The 20,926-nt window shown below is 48.1% G+C and overlaps 1 long non-coding RNA gene across 1 annotated transcript in view; it reads left to right on the forward strand.

Annotated features, from left to right (window-relative positions):
• Nucleotides 1-19,106, forward strand: part of LOC118154482 (uncharacterized) — a 55,318-nt gene extending 36,212 nt beyond the window's left edge. The window contains exons 3-7 of the long non-coding RNA XR_013518766.1: nucleotides 9,206-9,824; nucleotides 10,571-10,692; nucleotides 11,405-11,669; nucleotides 11,764-11,925; nucleotides 14,870-19,106. This is a non-coding gene — a long non-coding RNA (uncharacterized LOC118154482). The remainder of the gene's footprint in view (nucleotides 1-9,205; nucleotides 9,825-10,570; nucleotides 10,693-11,404; nucleotides 11,670-11,763; nucleotides 11,926-14,869) is intronic.
• The last annotated feature ends 1,820 nt before the right edge of the window (nucleotides 19,107-20,926 follow it).

Genomic DNA, 20,926 nt, shown 5'->3' on the forward strand with positions numbered 1-20,926 from the left:
TTTTCACTCGGCCACCTTCGTGCTTATGTTCGTGGCTTTGCAGTCAGAGATGATTGCTGCACCTAGAGCTTCCCGTCCCCACTGCAGGCAAAAAGAAGAAAGCTGGGGTGTGTGTAGGAAACAGGAACCTGTATCAGGGAAGTGCAAGCTTTTCCCCAGGCCCTCAGCTCGTGTCTCATCAGCTGTAACTGTGCACACAGCCACCTTTGCCAGGAATGCAGTCAGGGGAACATACCTTACCCCAGACAAAAGCAAGGCTCTGTTCACAACAGATGAAAGAGAATGGACAGGGGTACCCACAACAGCCTATATACCTAAGGCACTTCGGATCTAGCCCAGGATAACTGTTGGGTGGGTGGCTGAGTGTTTAAGCTTCTGTAGCTCAGGGATGAGGTAAGGGATGGATCACTTCATGGTCATGATTCGAGAAATAGCATTAGGGTCTTTTGCAGTGGAGGAAAAAAAGCTCTGCTCATTAGTGGCTCTTGCTGGTACCCAGTGAACATTGTTCAAGATAAATCAGCAATTGTGAGGATGGGCTCTTCCATCTGATTCTTCGGCTTATCAATCTCTGGTTACCTGACAGTATCACTTGAATCTACAGGCAATGGTACCAAATAATTGTCTTGAGCATCTACCACGCTAGGTACTGCAGTAGACTCCTGAGACACTCTGTGTGTGTGTGTGTGTGTGTGTGTGTGTGTACATGCACATGCTCACTTGTGGGTATATGTGGTAGACCACAGAAAAATGGACCCTTTAGCCAGGCTTGGTGGCTCATGCCTGTAATCCCAGTACTCTGGGTGGTCGAAGCGGGTGGATTACCTGAGGTCAGGAGTTTGGGACCAGCCTGACCAACATGGTAAACCCTGTTTTACTAAAAATACAAAATTAGCCAAGCGTGGTGCTACATGCCTGTAATCTCAGATACTTCGGAGGCTGAGACAAGAGAATTGCTTGAATCCAGGAGGTGGAGGTTGCAGGGAGCCAAGATTATGCCATTGCACTTAAGCCTGGGCAACAAGAGTGAAACTCTGTCTCAAAAAAGCCCCCAATTCCTCCCCGCCTCCTGGCATGTCACCTGTTTGCAGTGTGAATCTGCTGATTCCTCCATCAAGAAGAGGACTCTCTCCACTGCTTGGAATCTGGCCTTGACTTGTACAAATGTGATGTCAGCAGAGGCTTATGTTTGTGCACTGAGACTTGCCCTCCTATTGCTCTTGGGGATCCTGGACCCCAGCCTTGTGAGTACAGGCTAGCCCGAGTTCCCTCCTATCACCTCAGCTGACATCAAGCCAATGCCAGGTCTACAAGCGAGTCCCTCCTGGATCATCATTCAGCCCCAGCTGAGTCAGCACAGCCCAGAACAACTCAGCTCACACACAGAAGCATGAAAAACAATATTGTTTCGGCTGCTAAGTTTCAGGATGGTTTGTTACATGGCAAAACTTAGTGATACATGAATGTCTTAGCACCTTTGTCTGGTAGGAAATTATTATGACTGGGAGACAGTTTTGAGTAGATGCTATCAATATGGGTTTTAGAGGCTTGACTTCCTGAGTTCAAAATCTGCCTTCTACACTTCCTAGCCTTGAGACTCATTAGCTTTCTGCCCCATTTTCTTCCTCTGTTCAAAGGGAAAATAAGAGTTCCCACTCACAGGGTTGTTGTGAGGCTTAGGGGAGCCAAAGGGTTGGAAACTGCACTGTTTCTGGCCTGTGACGATGTCGACGATGGTCTTTATCATTGTGGTTGTGGTAGTTGTTAGCAGTGGCATCGGTTTTCATTGCTCAGTGGACACTCAAGATGGTGTGTTTTGTGTGGGTCAAGCTAGTGTTAAGGCAAACTCCATTGTACTCTTACACATGTTCATATTTTATCTTGAAGAAACAGAGTTTAGGTCGGGTGCGGTGGCTCAAGCCTGTAATCCCAGCACTTTCATCTGAGGTCAGGAGATCAAGACCATCCTGACCAACGTGGAGAAACCCCTTTTCTACTAAAAATACAAAAATTAGCTTGGTATGGTGGCACATGCCTGTAATCCCAGCTACTAAGGTAGGAGAATCTCTTGAACCTCGGAGGCAGAGGTGTCAATGAGCCGAGATCATGCCATTGTACTCCAGCCTGGGCCACAATAGCAAAACTCCATCTCACAAAAAGAAAAAGAAATAAACAAAATAGAGTTTAATCACAGAAATGAACATCAGAGGCAGCTCATAAGGAAAAGACGTTTATAAAAGTGTGATCTATAGGACCCATAGAATTTTTCTTTCCTCCAGCTACCCTGGAGTCAAAGAAAGAGAATAATACTCATCAGACTCCTCCATCTTGTGGGCAAAGAAGCGAGGCTCACCAGGTGGCTTGCAGGGGTGCCCCGAATGCCAGGGCTGGCTCCAGGCATCCCTTCTCCCAGCTGGTACCAGTCTCCTTCTCCTCCTCCCTTGCTGGGCCTCAGGCATGAGGAATTGCAACCTGTTCTCCTTAATTCATGAAAATCCACAAATCTCATTAGACTGTGAAGAGCTAGGCTAGAACCTGCAAGCAAGGTTGTGCCTCAGGGTGGGGCTTGCCAGCCTAATGCTGTTATTTTGAACATTTCCCATGCAAGGTGACTCTTGGAAGTCGTTTCTGACAGGTTCAGGCCATTTTTGTCAGTTTGTTCTGCCCCATCCGGCTGGGCATGTGGCTTGCTCAGTGACCCCAGCCCCGGTCCCCTCCGCCATTTTGAACGCCATCGTCAGCTCTGTGTGGAAGTGAAGAAGGGAATTAAATAATAGCAATAATAGTAAAAACAAAACCTTATAATTTGTAGTTGCTAAATAATAAATTTGACTGTGTTGTGTGCTGTTTAATATAAAACCTAACCCCCAGCTCTGCTTAAAATCAACTCCCTCCCTGTAAAGCCTACCTTATCTCTTCTCCGCACGTTCTCAGCAAGTTCCCAGGCATCTCAAGATTCCTGTTTTTCTTGCTGACCAGCTGCAAGGGCACAGGGCATGATGACATCCCCAAAATGTACAATTTGTTTCTCAAAATGCTATTTTTCAAAAGTAATGTACATCACAAGACATGTTGCAAATTAATTAACTGTTCTTTGTTCTAACTTCTGTAAACCTAGATGTATCATCCTAGATGTATAAAAGCACCCCATTTTCTGTCTCCGGGGCTCAGACTTGGGATGCTAATCCTCTGAGGGCCACCTTAATAAAACCCACCCGTTTCACCCATCAGTCTCTCCGGTCTCCTGGATATTCTGTAAGAGAAGTGGCATCCAAGCTAGGTTCTCAGACTCTTGGGGTGCTGACTCCCTGGCCTGCCTCCCCAGCCTGGACCGTCAGCTTTGTGAGGAATACAACTTCCTAGCAATGATTCTTTGCTATGTCCTTCTGCCCCCAATTTCTTGGGCAGCGCTGGCTGGCTTCCCACTGTCCACTCTATCTAGAAAGCAACCCTGCTTTCTAACAGATTTATCCCCAGGCCTAAGCTTCAAGTGCCTGGTGGCGGATGCCTGGTGGGGGCAGGGGCAGTACGGTTTGTTGCAAATCTGACTCATTGAGGCGGGCCACCGGGTGTGTGCTGTGGGCAGCCGTGTTGTGCAGCCTCTGGAGCCTCCTTCTTGGGTTTGCTGTGCCTCCTGACGGAGCCTTGACTGCAGGTACCAGTGCTTTCCCATCATCAGGAAGGACACCGTCAGGCTGGCTGATTGCCAAGGAGGTGCTGGGCCTTCTGGGCCGGAGAGGAGAAGGCCATCGTCTCTTCAAGTTGTTAACCTTGTCCTGTCCTTCGAGCTCAGAACCAACTTTTAACACTGGAACCAAACACACATGCACAGAAACAATGGACCCATGAGTTTTGCTGAGAAGCCATGCTGCCAGGAGGCGGGGGAGGCAGCTCGTCAATAGCACCTCAGATGTCCGCTAAAGAAGAGGTTGCTTTCTAAGCATCAAAGTCTACATGGGTCTCGAAAATGAGAGAGGAATTTCTCCGGCCGTCATTAGTCTCTGCTGCCTTCCAGATTCAGCAGTTCCAAGGACCTGAGAAATTTTAGGCAGACATGTTAGGTACATCCTGGCCTTAAGCCAAAGCAGAGTACTGGTGTCAAATTTAGCCTAAAGCTGCCTTCTTACATATTTTAGTTCAGTCTAAAGGTTTCTCCATTTATGGTGAACTGTAACCTCACTGAATGTGTAAACAGGCTGTAACCTACGCTTGTACCAATCACAAAGTTTCGGCCAATCACAGGTTGCCAACTGTCCAAACCGTGTTCACATAAGGCCAACGCCGAGCTGTAACTAATCCAGCTGTTTCTGTGCCTTACTTCCATTGGCTGCATGAAACTTTCCTTTTTCTTTCCATAAACTCTTTCCAACCATGGGCAGTGCCAGAGTCTCTGAACCTGCTCTGGGTATGGGGCTGCCTGTATCTCAACCACTCTTTGCTCAGTTAAACTCTGTTCAATTTAATTTGTCTAAAGTTTTTCTTTAAACGCTGAGTAGTTCCTTAGGATCACCCAGTGTTAAAAGACCACCTTGCTGGGCAGGGATGCTATACTTGTTCTTGCTTCCCTGGGCCTGTTCTGGTGAACCTGAGGCCTGTGAATGTGGGGTGGTCTTCCCTGGGATCCCCAGACTCTGCTGATGGCCGTGGCCAGCCTGTGTGCAGGTCTAGGCTTTCTGCTTTCTGTCCTTTCTCCATTGCTTAGTAAGAACTCTGACAGGCAGCCTGTGTAAGGTCTTTTAGGCTGACTGATGGTGCCATGGATGCTGTGGCGACCCCCAAGACCCTCATGTACACCTCTGGAGGGCCTTCTGGAATTAGAAAACCTGAAGTAACTGGAAGGCCATGAAAAGCCGAACGATCAACCTCTGTGGTGCCTAACTAACCTGAGACATTCTTCTATTGTTTCTTGTTCTGGCCTCAATTGACAAGGCCATTGGACTTTATAACCCACCTTAGTCAACCTTGAGACTCCAGACCCCACAACCCCCTCCCAGCTTGCAAACCTACGACCCCCTCCCAGCTTGCAAAAAACCGCCCTAAACTGTAACTTCTGTAACTTTCCACTGCTTACCCCAAACCTATAAAGCCAACTCCTTTCCCACCGCCCTCTGCTGACTCTCTTCTTGGACACAGCCCGCCCACACCCGGGTGAATAAACAGCTATGTTGCTCACACAAAGCCTGTTGGGGGGTTTCTTCATTCAGAGCGTGCGTTTTCACAGCCTGGATCTTATTTGCCTCTTATTTGGGGGCTAGACCCTATTTCTTCTCCCCTCATCTAATGGCTTGGCTCCTTCTTCAAGCCAGATGGGCTTCCCAGGTTGAAGGCTTCATTGCTTCCTGACTGCTGGGCCCAAGGTGGACTCAAGAGTGTGTCCCCAAGGCCCATGGTTCTCCATCTGGCTGCACTGTAGAGTCAATGGGGGGAAATTTTTAAAAATAGGAGGGCCCGATCCCACTTAAACCATCTAAGACAAACTGTCTGAGGATGGGAGTTGGGCTTCGGTGTGTTTGAAAGCTCCCTGCGCTATCCATGCTGCCATGTTTGAGAGCCATCTCCTTAGATCCATGGCAAGCAGGCCTAGTTCCTCGACGGCCGTTCACATCAAATATAATGATTTATAGGCAGGGTTCTTAAAAAGGGTAAAAATAACAATACAGAGAGTTTTGATTCCCGAGGGGTTACTGCAGCCATCATTGCCTAGCAAGTGCCCAGCCTTGCATGAAGTTACAGAGGTGAAGAGAATTGAGGTAGTTCCGCCTCCTGGGTTTTCACCTGAGGGTAGAGACCCAGGTAAGAAAAGTCACCCAAATGTCTAGTTAGAAACTGTGGGTAAATGCCAAATGGGCTGAAGGAGTGGCTCCTCCCCAGGGATGGGCAAGTATGGGGTGGGGGCAGGGCTGTGGTTAGGGAAAGCAGCGGGGAGGGAAGATATTTGCATGGAAATCAGAGGGAAGAAGAGGCTTCCCAGGTGGAGGAGGGAGGACCAGTGGGCTCCTGGCAGAGAGAAGAGTGTCTGCAAACCCCTGAGATAAGAGGAGCCTGTGTCTTTGAAGGTCTGAACAAAGGCTCATTGCACAGTCAGGAAAGCAGAGGTGGCAGTGTTTGGGGAAGAGGCCTGGGAGGAAGCCATGGGGCCAAGTTGGCCAGGCCCTTCTTGATGCTGAATGGCAGGAGGATCTTGAAGAAGTGACATGGTCAGAGGTGCCATCAGAGAGGTCACCCTGATCAGAGCTGGGGGAATGGAGGTGCTGGGCAGGAGGAGATGCCAGGTCCTACTTGGAGGCAAAGGGAATATTTCAGGCAAGAGGATGGAGTCCAAAGTCAGGGTGGGAAGAAGGGGTTGGGAAGCCTTCCCAGGGGTAGGAGGGACTCAAGATGTGAAATTGGAGCCAGGAGTGGGGAATAGTGTCAGTCATGACCCCCTGGGTGCTGCCTCAGGGACCAAATGGATGCTGGTGCCATTGGCTGAGATAGAATCTGGGGAGTGGCTGGAGGGAGGTGGCAAAGAGAGAGACAGAGAGAAAGTGTGTGTGTGTGTGTGTGTGTGTGTGTGTGCGCGCGCGCGTGCGCATGCGTGTGCATACGCGCATGCATATGTGTGTCTGAAATGTGTGTGTTAATTATGCACCCAGGCCAGGCACGGTGGCTCACACCTGTAATCCCAGCACTTTGGGAGGCTGAGGTGGGCAGATCACCTGAGGTCAGGAGTTCGAAAACAGCCTCGGCAACATGGTGATACTCTGTCTCTACTAAAATATAAAAAAATTAACAAAATTAGCCAGGCGTGGTTGTAGGCACCTGTAATCCCAGCTACTCAAGAGGCTGATGCATAAGCACTGCTTGAACCAGGGAGGCAGAGGTTGCAGTGAACCGAGATAGCACCACTGCACTCCAGCCTGGGCAACAGTGAGATGATTCTGTTCCCCGCCCCCTAAAAAAAAGAAAAAGAAAGAAAGAAAGGAAAAAAAAAAAAAAAGAATAGCCCTGTAGCCCCTGTTTCTGGTCAGGTTAATAGATGAAAGTGAGAAAACAGAATTTTCCTTGTTTAGTCATAAAATATTATCTGGGTGTATTTGAGAGGAATGAGGAGATAACTTTCTTTTTTAAAAAACGTTTTAGTTGACGAAAAACTTTTATATATTTATTGCATACATGTTGTTTTGAAATATGTATACACTGGCTGGGCGCGGTGGCTCACACCTGCAATCCCATTGCTTTGGGAGGCCGAGGTGGGTGGATCACCTGAGGTCAGGAGTTTGAGACCAGCCTGGCCAACATGGTGAAACCTTGTCTCTACCAAAGATACAAAAAAAATTAGCTGGGCATGTTAGCGGGCACCTATAATCCCAGCTGTTAGTGAGGCTGAGGCAGAGAATTGCTTGAACCTGGGAGGCGAAGTTTGCAGTGAGCCAAGGTTGAGCCACTGCCCTCCAGCCTGGTGACAGAGTGAGACTCAGTCTCAAAAAAAAAAGAAAAGGACAAAAGAAATACGTATACATTGTGGAATGGCTCTACTGAGCTAATTAAGATATGCATTAGCTCACATACACATCATTTTTTTGTTATGAGACTTTATATCTACTCTCTTAGCATTTTGAAGAGTAAAATACGTTGTTATTAAGATAGTCACCATGTTGTGCAATAGAATTCTTAAACTTTTTGCTCCTAATAGAAATTTTGAGCCCTTTAACCAACATCTCTCCAACCTCTCCCTCCCCCCAGCCCCTGGTAACCACCATCCTGCCCTCTACTTTCACATGTTCAGCTTTGTGGATTCCACATGTAGGTGAGATCACGCAATGTTTGCCTTCTGTGCTCGGCTTATTGCCCTTAACTTATGGTCCTAGGTCCACATGTGGAGGAGACAGTTTTCTAGTCTTGAATCCCTTGCCTTCGTGGAATGTCTCCAGTCACCTGCGTGGTTTTCTGTGCATTTCCCATTGTGTCTCTTCTTACACATTATCATCATCATGACAGTTTCCAGAGCAGGGACTGAGACTCAGAGAGGTAAAGGCTCTTGTCCAGGACCACACAGAGGACCAGAGTGTTGGAATCTGCCCTTCCTTTGCCACCATTTGCTGCATGGCTAGTGTATGCTGGGCACTTTTCCAGGTGTCAGAGGGCACTGAGCTGAGACTGGTGTTGGGAGGGGTGGGTCTCCAGCACCCCTGCCAATACCTGTGGGTTCTCTTCTTGCCCCTAGGGGGACAAAGGACACCCAACTGGGGCAGTGCTTGGTGCAACCCCCACACTGCCTGCGGGGTGTCCATGGGGTTCTGGTGGCTTCTCTCTGGTTGTGCAGGTCTTGATGGTTGTGCCGGAGCTCCTGCCCTGGACAGTAGGTCTGGGAGCTGCCCATTCCTGTTGTAAGGAGACCCCTCTCTATGCTGGAGGGTACTGCCTGGAGGTGTTTGCCTCACTCTCTGTTAAGTGAAAGGCAGGGTGCCAATGCATGTAGAATCCAGGCGGCCTTGGACATCCGCCCTTGAACTCAAAGTATTTACACCTTCCTCTTCTGACTTGGACACTGGCTCCCTGGGTTCATTTTGGCCTTGGGCCTGTCCTTCTCCTTTCTAGTTCATTTCTTTTTGCCATTCAGGCTGCAACTCCCATCCAAGGAAGGCAGCACAGAATCCAATAATGAGGAGATTTCACTGATTAGACTGATTTTCTAATCCGGTTGTCATGGGGTCCAGCAGAGGCAACTGCATTGAGTCTTCTAGCACTGAGGGCAAATATGTCAGAAACATGCTCCTGGGTGGCCCCAGCCAGTCCACCTCCAAGAGACTGAAAGACTTGGTATTGTGCAGCCACCTGGGGTTATGGGAAGGATGATGTCAGGTCCCCGAGGGTGTCTCTGAATGGCCCCTTCCGTTCTTGATTTATGAAAAGCATTCTGGCACATGCTTTTCCTCTCTCCCTCTGTTGTCAGACAGCCTGAGGAATCCACTCCCTTCCTCCCCGTCCTGTCTCGAATCTCAGCAGCACTCTGGGAGGCCTCTCAGTGGCTCCTTCCTAGGTTTCACAATTGAGTCTTTTTTCCAGGTGATTTCTTTCCAACATAGATACCAATACCATACACTGGGATGACTGTAAAACTGACTGCCGGGACACCACAGCCAGGTCCAGGCAGTGGTTGGAACTATTAGGACGGATGTACAAGAGTTAAGAAATGACATATTTCACTTGGGATGTTTTTCAGATGGGGAAATGGAGGCACAAAAGGGGGAGGCGTGTGGCCTGACACCCCACAGGCATGTGAGGCATCCTTTTCTGGATCCAGACTCTTCTCCACATCCCAGGGACCTGCTGACTCTTCATAACATCTCGTGCGTTTGCAGCGGCATACGCGTACCAGCTGCTGTCGTCGTTTGTGATCACTGCACGTTGTTGCCCTCTCCCCACCCCGTCCTGGCTCAGAGAAGCTCATGGCTGGATTCTGAGGGACTGGGAGGAGCAGATGCTGTGGAGCGTGTCTGCATGGGGCCAGGCTCTCCCCTGTGTGCGGTGCACATAGGAATTCAGCTGCTCCTTGCCACTGCCCATGAGGAAGGCATTGCTATTATCCCCATGTTACAGACGAGGACTCTCTGGCACACACAGAGAGAAGAGTTCGATCCACATCACAGCCCCCAGAGTGGCAGAACCAGGATAGGAATCCACATAGTCAGGATTTGACGAGACCTTCTTAGTTTCTATGTGATGTGAATCCTCTCAGCTGGTGTTCCTGAACCAGGACTATTGCCAAGGAGCATGTAAGGTTCCAAGAGAGCGCAAGAGTTCTGTCTCATTTGGAAAGGCTGACCGACAGGAAAAACCAGGTAAAACCGTCGCTGACTTTTCTGCTTATGTCACACCAGGTGCAGGTGCGTTTTTTTGTCAGACTGGATGAGCTGCTGATGGAGAAACACCTATCCTCCTCGGCATTCCCTGCGCCAGGCACAGCCTTGTCATCCCGCCCTGCCCAGTAATTTAGAAGAATAGCAGTAATGATGACAGCCAAAGCCAGCTGGATCCTCAGGGAGAGTCCTAGGAGGCAAACTATAATTATCTAAATTGGGCTCTGAGGGGGACTTAAGCTTTACAACCTGTTGTTCTCTGCCACAGAGAGGAGTGGTGCTGATGTCTCTTTTTGCTGAAAGGCGTGTGCGTTGCAATGAAGTGTCAAAAATGACACTTTTGTTTCTATTTTATTTTATTTTTTTTAATTGCGTTTTAGGTTTTGCGGTACATGTGAAGAACATGCAAGATTGTTGCACACACATGGCAGTGTGATTTGCTGCCTTCCTCCCCATCACCTTTTTTTTTTTTTTTTGCCAAAGGCTGTTCAAAGAGTTTCCCTGTATCTCAGGATGGTGAAGGTTGAGACACTTCTAGAAACTTCCAGAAACTTATGAAAGTTTCCACGTTTGTGAAATGAATGTTTTGGCTTGTTCCTAAATTACCTTGCCATGAAGAAGCAAGTCGTTCTTGCATGTTCTTCCATCTCAAAGTAATCACTCACCTATTTCACCAGACTTTTTTTTATGGAGTCTCAATAGCAAATTTCTTTGTTTTTGTTTTTCAGACAGAATCTCGCTCTGTTGCCCAGGCTGGAGTGCAATGGCATGGTCTCGGCTCACTGCAACCCCCATCTCCCAGATTCAAGCGATTCTCCTGCCTCAGCCTCCCAAGTAGCTGGGATTACAGGTGTCCCCCACCATGCCCTGCTAATTTTTGTACTTTTAGTAGAGATGGGGTTTCGCCATGCTGGCCTGGCTGGTCTTGAACTCCTGACCTTGTGATCCCACCTTGGCCTCCCAAAGTGCTGAGCTTACGGGCATGAGCCACTGTGCCTGGCCCTTAATTGGCAAATTTCTACAAAGTGTTCTTGTTCACCAGAGTTCCTGTTACCTCAGGACCAGAGGTAACCATGAAGCTGAGGGCAGTAGGGCAGCCTCACTAGTGAAGTGACTCCCTCCTGCTCACGAGCCTCCCATATGCAGCTCAAGCCACGCCTCAGCAAAATTACAAATGCCAACCTAACTCACGTAGGGGTTCACTTTGGACATTGTGGTCAGGCAGACTTGTGTTTAAATCTAGGCTTTGACGCTGGTTAATCGTTCAGCCACGTGCAGTTTACCTAATCATGTCCCCTGCAGCACAAAGCACTTGCCTGAACGCCACTCTGGGAGGCTTGACTAAGCTTTAGCCGGGCCTCCACCTGCGCTAGCCATGACTCCAAGGGCTACTCTGCTGAGTTTTGGCTCAAACGATTGCAGTGCTGTCAAACTGCAGAAGCTATATTGCTCAACATAGACTTTTGTCTTGCCAAATAATTTTTAGTAATTTCCACTCACCCCCTTTTATGTAATTTTCCATTTCCCCATGGCCTCTCTAATCTCTCTCTCTCTTTTTTTAGATGCAGTTTCGCTGTTTGTTGCCCAGGCAGGAGCGCAATGGCGTGATCTCAGCTCACTGCAACCTCTGCCTCCCCGTTCAAGCGAGTCTCTTGTCTCAGCCTCCTGAGTAGCTGGGATTACAGGCACCCGCCACCATGCACAGCTAACTTTTTAAAATTATTTTTAGTAGAGATGGGGTTTCACCGTGTTGACCAAACTGGTCTTAAACTCCTGACCTCAGGAGACCCTCTCACCTCGGCCTCCCAAAGCACTGGGATTACAAGTGTGAGCTATCACACCCAGCCTCATCTCTTTTTTTAATGCCCTCCTCTTCACTTCCCCATAACATCTTTTGGTTCCCTCTCTGCTCCCCCTTTAGAAACTGCAGTACCTTTGTCCTAACTGGATTTGGGCTCAGTTATATTGGAGTGTCTTTCCTCTACGGCAGTGGACTGAACAAAACGTTTTGCTGCCTCTAACGTGTGTCTGGCACTGTTTGGCACTGATGAAGGCTCAGCTTCTGCACCTGTAACGTGAAGCGGTGAGTATATCTCTTCTAACTGGGCACTACTTAGTGATATAATAACAGTAACATGTGTGGGCCATGAGGATTTATCTCCCAAAGTGGAAACCACATTGGCTAAATGTGCAAATATCAATGCTGTACTGAGTTGAAAAGACACCCCAAGCCAGGCATGGTGACTCATGTCTGTAATGCCAGCACTTTTGGAGGCCGTGGCGGTGGATCACCTGAGATCAGGAGTTCGAGACCAGCCTGGCCAATATGGCGGAATCCCATCTCTACTAAAAATACAAAAATTAGCCAGGTGTGGTAGTGGGTACCTGTAATCTCAGCTACTTGGGAGGCTGAGGCAGGAGAATCACTTGCACCCAGGAGGTGGAGGTTGCAGTGAGGTCAAGATTGAGCCACTGCACTCCAGCCTGGGCAACAGAGCAAGACGCCATCTCAGAAAAAAAAAAAAAAAAAAGACACTCCAAATACTCACAAGCTAAGTGACACTTGAAAGAGTCTTCACATTTTACCAGCTAAAGAAGAGAAACAAGGGTATCTTAAAAGTGAGAACAGCAGCTGCATGTGCGAGGCAGAGTTATGGATGGAAGAGTGGGCTTGGGTAGCAGAAAAGAGGCAGGCAAGGTTGGGATTAAAGGGCCCTGTGTGCCAGTGTGAGGTGCATGGATTCCATCTTTAGGGCAACAGGAGAGCTTAACCTACAGGTGAGTTTTGCTGACTAGGTGGTGCTGATAGGAAGAGCCATACCAAGAGGCAGAAAAGAGGTGATTTGCTTACATCAAAATTAAGGATTTTTGGTTCAGTCCCTGGACAACATTTATAATAGACGACAGAAATGGGAGAAGGTCTTTACTCAGGAACATCCTCAAATCCACAGGGAAAAAACATGGCAACTTCTAACAAAATGGGAAAAGGATAGAATGAGGCAATTTTTAGAAGAAAAACCTCCCCATCTTAAATAATAAACACATGATGAAGTGCTTCATATCATTAGTAGTCAGATGAAAATTAAACAGCCACGAGCTATCACTTTATATCTCTTAGATTATATATCTATTTGAGATGAATTCTCACTCTGTTGCCCAGGCTAGAGTGCAATGGTGCCATCTTGGCTCACTGCAACCTCCGCCTCCCAGGTTCAAGCTATTCTCCTACCTCAGTCACCCAGTAGCTGGGATTACAGGAGCCCGCCAACATGGCAGGCTAATTTTTGTATTTTTAGTAGAGATGGGGTTTCACCATTTTGGCCAGGTTGGTCTCGAATTCCTAACCTTGTGATCTACCCACCTTGGCCTCCCAAAGTGCTGGGATTACAGGTGTGAGCCACCATATGCAGCCATAGACTATATCTTTATTAGAAAGCTGGATAATGCCAAGTTTGGTGGGGATGGGAGTCTAGGAGTCCCCCATCACTGCTACAAGGAGATTGGATTGGAGAGGAAGCTAACTGAGTATTGCATACCTGAGGAGCCTGCACAAACCCGGATCCTTGAACAAAGATGTTCATTGCTGTGTTATTTGTAGAAGTATGGAGTTGTCTCTCAGCTAAGAGATGAGGCTGGCAAAGTGCTGTGCATGCACGTGAAGTATAACCCATCAGTTACAGGAAACAGATCGGCTAGCCACAACAACATTGCTGCATCTCAACAACACAGTGTTAGAGAGAACTCTAGGAAGCAAAATGAATGATCGTGCTGTTTACATAGATTAGAGATACACCCAGGCAAATATATACAGCTTTTAAGGAGTATGTACAAAAAACACTCTATTAAAGAGAACGAAGGTTGCCCAGAGGAAGGGGGAAGGGGAGGGAGTGAGGGCATGGAGCTTAAAGGCAATAGGTAAATAATCAGAGTAAAACCTGGCATGGTTACATTTCTCCGACTGAGGAGCATGAAGATTTTAGCCTTTGGCACTGAGGTTAAACAGAAGCCATCATTTGAGGAAATGGACTCCCTTTGTGTATGTACTTTATTGGGGTCTGGCAGGATGCCACCGATGCTTAAATGATTAAGAATTTTGTTAATAATCCCTTAGAATGTTTATCGTGTTTTCAAAGCTCCTTCCCACAGGTTGATCGGTTTGACTGTCACAACTATATAAATGAGTTAGCGAGGATATTTTTAGAAAGAGGAAACAGAGCCCAGATGGGTAAAGTGACTTGCCTAGAGTCACACAACTGGGAGTGTGACTCAGACCTGGGACTCTTGCCCCTTGTCCAAGGTCTCAGGTCCCCAGGAATGATCACTCCATCAGATGGAAAATCATTGCGCCTTTAAGGAAATTGAAAAATGTCGTTTGCTTTGGGTTTTTTTCACATGGACTTTTCTGTTTTCACTGCTTTTGTTGTGCTTAGATTTTATTTTTGTTGTTGTTGGGGGGAAATTTTGCTTCTTGCTACATATCATATCAATGGTTGTGGCCGCTACAACATAAAGTCTGTTAATGAGTTTAACAGAACCACTAGGAGTTCTTTTTAATTTAAAAGAGTCTTTATGCATTTTTCTGATTTCAAACATAACTTTTTTTTTTCTTTTGAGACGGAGTTTCGCTCTTGTTACCCAGGCTGGAGTGCAATCGTGCAATCTCGGCTCACTGCAACCTCCGCCTCCTGGGTTCAGGCAATTCTCCTGCCTCAGCCTCCCGAGTAGCTGGGACTACAGGCACGCGCCACCATGCCCAGCTAATTTTTTGTATGTTTAGTAGAGACGGGGTTTCACCATGTTGACCAGGATGGTCTCGATCTCTTGATCTCCTGATCCACCCGCCTTGGTCTCCGAAAGTGCTGGGATTACAGGCTTGAGCCACCGCGCCCGGCTCAAACATAACTTATACTCCATTGGAATTCTCTTTTTTCCCCACTTTCCAGAGATAACCACTGCTAAGGGGTTGGCCTATATTCTTCTACATTTTTCAGCCCCCAAGAAACTGAAATTTGAATTTTCTTCTGCAGGTGAGAGAAAAGTAAAATCTCTGTCTAATGTCTTGGTGATGGTAATTCTGAGAAGACAGGCCCAGCTGAGTCAAGTCGGGGGGTGTGTTTCCTGAGGCTGGAGATGCAGAAATCGTTCGTGAGGCGTCCTGACATTTTTAGATGCAGCTGGACTCTGTGGGCCGGAAGTGGAATTCCCTGGAGAGCTGGAGCTTTTGGTATTTTGGACATATGTGAAGTCAGCACAGGGGGCAGGCGGTAAGTTAACTTGAAGAGAATTCCAGTTACAAATTTAGCTCGGCTTCTAAGAAACACTCCCATCAAAGAGAGATTCCTGGTTGCTGTGGAACTGGGTTCCCTATGGGATTTTCCTTGTGGAGTTAAGTAGACACACTTGTTACTAGGTAGCGGGACAACAGATTTGCCTAAGATCGCTTCGATGTTGACAGTTTGATGATGGGTGACTTAACGTGGTGTGTGGACGTCTGCTGGTTTTATGTTTCGCTTGCCAAACATCCATACTCGGTTTTTCTTCTGGTTCACCACCTGTACTAGGTTGAGTAATGCCTCCCTCCCCACCCCAATTCATGTCTACTCGGAAGCTCGGAATGTAACTTTATCTGGAATAGAGTCTTTGTGGATATAGCTAGGATGAGGTCATACTGGATTCGGGTCGGTCCTAAGTTCAATGACTGGTGTCACCGTAAGAAGACCAGGAGAAGACACAGAGAGAAGGAAGCAGAGGCAGAGATTGAATGAAATAACTACAAGAGAAAGAACACAGTCAGTGCCGCCAGGAGCTAGGAGAGAGTCTGCAGAAACCTGGATCCTTGAACAAAGATGTTCATTGCTGTGTTATTCACAGAAGTATGGAGTCGTTTCTCAGCTAAGAGATGAGGCTGGCAAAGTGCTGTGCATACACATGAAGTATGACCCCATCAATTATAGGAAACAGAGCCTGGGAGGGGCTCTGCCTCAGAACCTCCAGTAGGAGCCAACTCTTTGGACACCTTGATGCTGGGCCTCTGGACTCCAGGACGGTGAGAGGATGCACTTCTGTGGTTTAATTCCCCCAGTTTGTCGTATCTGTTATGGCAGCCCTAGAAAATTAATATATCCCCCACGTACCCTCTCAAGATGATCGGGGGCGAGTCTCTGTTGTGCCCGGCTTCTATCAACTTCAGTAGGGAAGGCAGCAGGTTTAGGAGGCTGAAGAAGAGACCCAGAGTCCACAAATGAGACATGGGGTTTTATTACCAGGAAACTTACATACGAAGTGGTCCAGAGGTTCCCTCTCCACACAGAGGGAGAAGAGTTCTGTCCACATCACACCACTGAGAGTGGCAGAATCAGGATAGGAACCCACACAGTCAGGCTTTGACGAGACGTTCCTAGCTTCTATGTGATGTGGCTTCCCAGACCGCTCAGCTGGTGTTCCTGAACCAGGTCTATTGTGAAGGAGCGTGTGAGGTTCCAGGAGAGCTCATGAGGTCTGTCCCATTTGGAAAGGCTGACCGACAGGAAAAACCACATAAAACCCTTGCTGAGTTTTCTGCTTATGTTACACCGAGTGTAGGCGCATTGTGCCCTGTACAAAATAATGGCTTTTCTAAGACAGGGGTGAACTGCTGCAAAAAGCATGTGGTTTATACAGCATTTTCACCTAGCTTCCTCCCTCTCACAACCTCCACCTGGCAACCTTCATTTAACTCAAAACAAAGGGCTGCAATTCCCTGCTCGGGGCCTTTGTATTCCATGCATTGGGCTGGGGGCTCAGGTGTTCCTCATAGCTAAGGAATGGCTAAGGGTTGGCTCCTCCCATTCCTTGGAACTCCAAAACACACATTCAGGTGTGTCTGCCATGCAGGGTCGTTCTCAGGGTATGCTCAAGTCACTGTCAGGTGCGTCTACCATACAAGCTCCCACCCCGCCTCCAGAATGGACGTGTCATACAGAACTAAGCAGGTTACTCAGGACAGACACATCACTCCACCTGGGCTGGTAAGAATTAGTCCTGCGCCACTTTTTGGATTGTTTGGCAAAGAGGATCTCCTTTGATGCCAGGTCAGCCAACCTGGAGCTGCTGGAGGTCATCTTTGTTACCACACTTAGAGCCTGCCCGGGAATGAAGCCAATGCCAAAGAAAGCAGAACAAAAAGATGGAGACACACCCCTGACAGTATCACTTAGGTCCCTAGATCCAGCTATGCCTGAACCCCAGTGGACTGTTCAGTTAAGGGAGCCATAATATCCTGAAGTTTCAGTGGGGGGTTCTATCACTTGTAATGAAAGGATCTTTACTAGTGTGGTCTGGAGACAAGCATTCATGCTCATGATTGTTGAATGATAGTCCTCAGAAGCGCCTAGTTGATCCTGTTGGATTATGGTTACATTTTCTCTGGAGAGAAAAAAAATGGGAAACCAACAGAAAAAAAGGAAGCTGACATAGGAAAAAGGAAACAAACATTTGAGTGCTTACCATGTGCTTAGTCCTGTGCTAAGCAGTTGACTTAAAGACCTCCCTTCCCTTCCTTCCTTTCTCCCTTCCTTCCTTCCTCCCTTCCCTTCCTTCTTCCTTCTCTTCACTTCCTTCCTCCCTCCCTTCCCTTCCTTCCTCCCTCCCTTCTCTTCCTTCCTCCCTCCCTCCCTCCCTCCCTTTCTTCCTCCCTTCCCTTCCTTCCTCCCTTCCTTTCCTTCCCTCCCTCCCTTCCCTTCCTTCCTTCCTCCCTTCCCTTCCTTTCTTCCTCCCTTCCCTTCCATTCTTCCTTCCTTTCCTCCTTCCCTTCCTCCCTCCCTCCCTTCCTTCCTGTTTCCAGCAACAAAACTTGTATAAGTTTTATTGTCCATAAGTTAGAGAGGAGTGGCTTCAGACTCAGAATGCTGTTCAGGGCTGCTTGACTCTAAACCCACCTGCCCCATCACCTGGGGAAGAAATAATGTTGCTGGTTTCTAAATCCTCCTTGAACGTCCTTACAGGGGTCTTTCTCTTGCTTTGCTGAAGGCGTTGCCTGGGGTTTAGCTCCAGCCCCGCCCTTCACCCGATGAAGAGTGTGGCTGCCTCCCAATCTAGGGAGTAGGTGATGATTGCTCCACCTTGCAGAAGAGGAAACAGAGGTTCCAAGAGTTAAATGCTTTTCTCGAGGCCATGCAGTCATGAATAGTGCAGGGAAGAATTCAGACCTGAGCCTTCCCTATTCAAAGGGTGGTCCATGGACTAGCAGTCTAAATCACCTAGAAGCTTATTAGAAATGCAGAATCTCAGCCCCCTTTCCTCCACTCCCCTCCACCTCATGAACCCAGTTCTGCATTAGAATGAGATCTCCAGTGACTGGTGGGCACGGAGAAGCAGTGGTGTGGCCCTTGCCATCCGGAGCACCATAGTCTCCATGGTAGCCCTGCGTTGGGGGACCTAGTATACTGTGTGCTCTGCTGCACCAGAATCCCTGATGCCATCTGGCTCCACTGTCCAAAGGAAAGAAGTCCCGGGCAGAGAAATGGCAAGTCCTTGGGCCCTCTCCATGAGGCTGGGGGAGTGGAGGCTTCGGCTACGGAGGGGTGCACTGAAGGCTTGCAGAACATGGGCTTCATCTGGCTGTGCAGGGTTCACCCCAGCCCATCTCAGGCCGGCATCCTCACCACCTGGGCCCAGCTGGAGGCCCAGCTGCCTTTTCCATGAGGGATTATGCCCAGATAGCTTCTCACAGCAGCTCCACGGATTCCTTGCTAGCCCCCTCTGGGAACAAAGGGCTTGGAGAAGGTCCATAGTCCTTTTTGGAGGGTGAGATCAAAGTGAGAGCCACATCTGTCACAAGAAACGTGGGAACAGCTTTTTGCCAGGAGAGATGGGGAAATACTTAGTCCCTGGCTGGGTCTGATACTTACTGGCTGGAGTGCTTATTGTGGCTGTTGGGTCAGTGGTTGCTGATGATCACTGAAGCTGGCTGAGCAGAGAACTCTCCTTCTCATGCCCATGGCCGCCTGAAGAGGCGTGGATGCTGCGATTTTTTATTCCAGGAACGGATCGGGGAACCTGGGCATAGAACACTGGAGAGACCATCAACAGTGGGGCAGTGGGGGGGCCGCTGGCACTCATACCCAGGGCATCCAGCCTCAGATGTGGGCTTCTGTTCCGAGGTACTCTTGGATTCACAGAGCAGTACAGCAGCTGAGCAAAACGGGGCGTGTCTCTGGATATTGACATTTTTGTGGATGATGGGGAGGGTCAAATAATTTTATTAAAGAAACCACTTAAGATTCATTTCTTTCTTTTCTTATCTTTTCTTTTCGAGATAGAGTCTCGCTCTGTCGCCTAGTCTGGAGTGCAGTGGCACGATCTTGGTTCACTGCAACCTCCACTTCCCGGGTTCAAGTGATTGTTCTGCCTCAGCCTCCTGAGTAGCTAGGATTACAGGCTTGTGCCACCACGCCTGGCTAATTTTTGAGTTTTAGTAAAGACGGGGCCAGGTGAGTCTCAAACACCTGACCTCAGGTGATCTGCTCACCTTGGCCTCCCAAAGTGCTGGGGTTACAGGCATGAGCCACTGTGCCTGGCAGGGCCAGAATTTGAACTCAGGATGGTTGATTCCACAAACCCCTCATGGGTCATGCTCTGTTTTCTCCCTCTGTACCTGATTGCTCTATTGTCCAAAGACTGTACCGCCCACTGCTGTGTGAAAGAGGCCAAATGACAGTTTCTTCTGGTAGGAAAAGTCATGGTCGGTGCAGGTGGAACTCGGGTCTCTCTCCCCTCGCTAGACTCTAGGATCTTCAGAAGGGAATTGCTTTGTTACGCCAGCTGGTCCCACATCAGACTCTGATTTAGGGGGCCAGAAGCTCATTCTTTTGTAGAGAGAATAGTGCTTGAGACCCTGTGGCCCTGAGTCAGGCAGATTGGGGTTCAAATCACAGCTCTGTCACTGCTTAACCGTGTTGTCTGGGACAGATCTCTTAAATGCTTTGTTTCTTAAATGCTGTGAAATGGATCCCCGTTGTGGGGGTGTAGTGAGACTATGAACAGCTGGACTGCTGCTTAGTCCTGGACACTCAGCATGTGGTTTGTAGCCCAGCAGCTTCAGCATCACTTGGGAATTTATTAGAAATGCAAATTCTTAGGACTTAATCCAGATTTTCTGAGCCAGAATAATTTAACAAGATTCCCATATGGTTTGTGTGCACATTAATGGCTGAAAAGCACTATTCTCAGGGATCTTTCTGAAGAATAAATTTAAATGTTGGAGTCCATTCTATAGACCCATATTTCAAGGCTTCTGGAGACAAAAGAATTCTCAGGTGTCCTACCTTAGCTTAAAATTGGAAAACTTCTATTCATCCTTCAAAACCTTGCTCAATATTTTCCCCTTGGTCATATACCTTGCCTGATCTACAGAGGTAGTCAATCATCTCTTCTCCTCACTACTTCATCACATACAACCTTCTAATATTGCATTTATCACATTGCCTTATGAAGTCTTATACTGGTGAGTCTCATCTCATAGGCTGCGAATTTCTGTGACTAGCAGCCCAGCAGTGAGGATGATGATGATGATGATGGCAATAGCTGAGATGAAATACGTCAGCTCGCTCACAAGGTCTGACAACAGCGGAGTTCGGTTGTGGTCACCCCAGACCCCAGGTACCCAGATCTGCCTGCGATAATGGGGTCTTCAGAAGAGTTTGTTGATCTGAATTGACAGAAAAATGTCTCCCTCATCCTTACTTTTCTCACATCCATGTAGAAATTGTAGAGAAGGTGTTGACATGCTTTATTTTTCCTCAGAAGCTCATGATCTTTGTCCCAGCTTGGCTGAATCTTTCTTCATTTGCTGAGAGGAACATTCCTCCCCTGCTGGCTTTGAAGTATTTCAAGTCTCATCACCTGTCCTGGCAATCTGAGGATCTTCCCCATCATGTCATCTCATGGCATCTCATGCTGTCCAGTCTCTTCCCCACTTTTCCTTTCTAGAAAACCCATTGTAGTCTGGGCTGCTCACGCCATCAAGAAAGTCATGTAGGGCTGGGTGCGGTAGTTCATGCCTGTAATCGCAGCACTTTGGGAGGCCGAGGTGGGCAGATTGCCTG

Source organism: Callithrix jacchus, chromosome 6 (genome assembly GCF_049354715.1).
Source record: "Callithrix jacchus isolate 240 chromosome 6, calJac240_pri, whole genome shotgun sequence".
In the NCBI taxonomy this organism is placed as follows: Eukaryota; Metazoa; Chordata; class Mammalia; order Primates; family Cebidae; genus Callithrix; species Callithrix jacchus.